Consider the following 4,337-nt stretch of genomic DNA (forward strand, 5'->3'; position numbering starts at 1 on the left):
AGGAAGAAATATTGAGTGAGAAAGGTACTCCAAGACTTCTATTTAAGGTGTCATAGACCAAGAAGAAAATGTTGTTGATGTTGCTGCTACTAAAGTGCCAAATTGTGAAGTGGTTAGAAGAGTGTCAAGGAGAAGGAAGAGCATAGAGGCACTACTTCTACAAGTGGTCAAGAAGAGATGGTTTTACTAGTGCATTGATCATGGAGACTCAAGGAGACTAAGCTTGAAAGGAGAGCAAGTTGACTGAGTTGCAGAGATTGAAGACCAGGCAATGTGAAAAGCTGAGAAGTGATCTGAGATCTACAAGTTAAGTTGTATGTTATAATCAAGTCAAAGATTTTCCAATACTCTCTAGAAATTGTATTAGATATGGAAATCCTATGGACTTAGGTTGGTTTAGTAGCCATTTCTAAATCCTTTAATAGGGTGGCATTCCAAGTCAATGTTCTAAAGTCCTCTAACATGGTCACATTTAATAGTGTGTTGTAAACCTTTAATATGGTAGGCCTTTTACAGGGCATCATTTCAAAAGAGTGAGAATTGAGTAGTATGTTACTAGTGGTTTTTCCCAAATTGGGTTTCCACATAAATCATTGTGTTATGTGTTGATCTTTTATGTGTTATGCTTGCATGTTTATTTACAATAACTTGTTGATTAGGAAATTAAAGTTAATGCTTGGATGAATGAATGGTTGAATGGGCTCACTACACTTAGTGAAAAAGTTTGCATTGGACATGTTGGACCTTAAATAACTGATTCACGCCCCTCCCCCCCCATCGTTATTGTAAAGAATTTCTAGCTAATACATAATGACTTTTATTGATGACTATACCAAGACGTGTTGGGTTTATCTATTAAAAGAGAAATTTCAAGCTTTTGATACCTTAAAAAATTTCCATCTATGGATTAAAAATGAGACTCAACTCAATATTGGAACCCTAAGAAATGATAATGGTGGTGAGTACACTCCTAAAGATTTTGAAAAATATTTGTAGGAAAATGATATTAAGCATTAGACAACCATTCCTTATAACACACAGAAAAATGGTGTAGTAGAATGTATGAATTAAACACTCCTAAATATGATAAGATCTATCATGTTTTTTTTAAAATGTTAAATTAATGTTTTGGGGAGAGGCAGTTCTTTGTGCTATCTACATAAAGAATAGAAGTCCTTTTGCTGCACTACAATATAAAACTCCCTATGAAATGTGGCATGGCCATCTTCCAAGTGTCAATAATTTTAGGGTTTTTTTTTGTACATGCTATCCTTTATTTCCTAGTCAACTGAGTAATAAATTGGAAGCTAGGAATAGAAAATGCATTTTTTTGGGATATTCTACTACTTCCAAAGCTTATCTTCTATATGATGAGGAGAATAAAAAAATTATTATTTCTATAGATGTTATATTTCTTGAATTTGAAAAAGATCACACATCATTAATAGAGAACTTTCTCATCTTGATAGATTTCAATCGAAAAAATTCTACCATGAATGGGATAATGAACTTCCAACTATTGAAGGGGGAAGTCCCTTTCTAGATCAATCTTTGGAAGTTAAAAAGAATGAAGAACCTATTGAAAGAGAAGACAATGGTTCTAAAAAATTTGAAGAATCTGAAATAGTTTGTGAAGAACCTATTGAAAGAGAAGACAATAGTTCCAAAAAATTAGAAATTGTTTCTAAAGAACCTTTTGAACTTATCTAGATCGTATAGATTTTTGTGCTTCTTTAATGCTGCAAATGCACTCTTACAAGAGATTATATGTCTACTTACCTCTTCAATAGTGGAGGTAGCAATGCATAAGCTTTTTTGTCTTTACCCTTTCGGATGATGAAGTCCTTTTCGTCTATAGGCTACATTGGCTCTTCATTTTCATTCTTTATTTTTGAAATTGTTTTAGAATTGTATAGATATTTTAGTTTCTTTAGTGCTACAAATTCACTCTTACAAGAGATTATATGTAAAGAATGAAAAACTTTACTAGGTCAATCTTTGGAAGTTACAAAGAATGAAGAACCTATAGAAAGAGAAGACAATAGTTCTAAAATTTTTGAAGAATCTGAAATAGTTTATGAAGAACTTGTTGAAATAGAAGATGACAGTACAAAAATATTAGAAATTGTTTTTGAAGGACCTTTTGAAAAATAATATGAACTAGCTTGTGAAGAATCTAATTCAAAGGCTCCAGCTTGTGAAAAATTTATTTCAAAGGCTCTGGAGATTGATAAAACATTAGAGCACTCAATCCGTAGATCAATGTAGACCAAGAAAATTCCTAAGAGGTATGAAGATTTTGAATTAAATTTTTCTATTGTTGATGAACCTTCTTCATTTCAAGAAGCAATAACAAGTAATCCATGGAGAAATGCAATGTAAAGAGCGTATGATGCTCTCATAAAAAATGGAACTTGGAGGTTAGTGGATCCTCCAATTGGAGCCAAACCTATTGGCTGCAAGTGGGTATATAAGAACAAATATAAAGCTAATGGTTCACTTGACAAACACAAAGCAAGACTTTTAGCAAAAGGATATGCTTAGAAAGGTGTTGACTACACCAAAACTTTTGCTCCTATGGCTAGGTGGGGAACTATTCAAGCATTTTTTTCTTTGGTAGCACAAAAAGGATGGAATGTACATCATATGGATGTTAAAATAGCCTTTTTAAATCGAGATTTGAAGGAAGATGTCTAAATGCTACAACCTCAAGGTTTTTTTATCGAAGGCTACAACCTCAAGGTTTTTTTATCGAAGGCTAGGAACAAAAGGTATGTAAATTGGTAAAATCTTTATATGGTTTGAATCAAGCACCACATGCTTGGTATGAAAATTTAACTAAGCACCTCCTCAAATTAGACTCCAAGAATTTCAGTCTAGATGATGCAACTCTATTTGTCATGAAAATTGGTAGATCAATTTTGTATCTAGTTGTATATGTTGATGATCTTCTCATCATAGGCAATAATGATGATTATATGGAATCCATTAAGAGAGAGTTGAAGAAATGTTTTGATATGACTAACTTGGTATTACTTCATTATTACCTAGGTAATGAAGTCATCCAAAATCCTAAGTTCATTTTTATTTCTAAAAAAAAAAAGTTATTGGAGAGTTATTATATAGATTTGGCATGAAAGACTGTAATTCTATTTCCACCTCAATGGAGAAAAATATGATGATTTTTCGAATGAAGGAAATTCAGCTTCTTGGAAGTTTGATTTATCTCATCACTACTCGCCCTGACATTACTTTTTTAGTAGGAATTTTATCCAGATTTATGCATAAACCATGTTAAGGGCATTGGATTGCAGTATAACAAATTTTAAAATATTTAAAAGGAACTCAAACTCTTGGCATAAAATATCTAGAAGTTTTAGACATCTATCTTATTGGCTATTCTGATTCATATTTTGATGGTGACAAAGAGAATGGGTTATCTACTTCTAGTTGTTTTATGGCCCTAGGATCAACTGCTATTACTTGGAGATCAAAGAAACAAACAATTCCTACTAACTCTACAATTAAAGTGGAATATGTAGCAGTAGCTCAAGCTAGGAAAGAAATTGTGTGGCTTAGGAAAATTCTTGATGACTTGTAGGAGAAAAATATAACTTCAACAACTTTAATTGTTGATAATAATTCTACCATAAAATTGGCCAAGAATCCTAAATTTCATGACCAATCCAAGCATATCAATACCAAATATCACTTGATTCAATGTCATGTATAGGAAAAAACTATACAAATGAAATAGTGTACCACTAAAAAACAAATTGTTGATATTTTTACTAAAGAAAACTAGGACATGTTAAATTTGAAAAAAATTGAATGCTACGTGGCATGACAAATATCCCTTCAGATTAAGGGGAGAATGCTACCTAATCCTTTAGGATATCTTTAGGTCAATTTATTTAAGAAGTAGTTTTCTAGTAGTTTGATTATGTAACGATTAATATAGTTTTTCTCAACTGCCCGAACAGTTTTTAGGTTGTATATATTCACTTGTTATGATAATAAATGTGTGTGTGTGCATTTTCATTTCACATTCTTTGGGCATGTTACAATTATTATATGTGTTTAATTTCTATGACTCCATTACTTGAAGTAAGGCCATTGAAGATAAAAAGAAAATGCATTTATCATTTTTGAGTTCATGAACTTTAGAAACACTTTGACAAATTAGAATTCAGAGAACATGTTGATAAAAACATAAGAGGTTTGGATTGTTTTTCCTTAAATCTCTATTGTTCTTAAATGTTAAATGTAGTAACTAAATTTCATTTATTTATTATCTATTTGATTTTCTTAAGAGTTTTGAATATATGAAAAATATG

This window comes from Cupressus sempervirens, chromosome 9, assembly GCF_028749045.1.
Source record: "Cupressus sempervirens isolate cs-2001-9-10 chromosome 9, ASM2874904v1, whole genome shotgun sequence".
NCBI classification, from domain to species: Eukaryota; Viridiplantae; Streptophyta; class Pinopsida; order Cupressales; family Cupressaceae; genus Cupressus; species Cupressus sempervirens.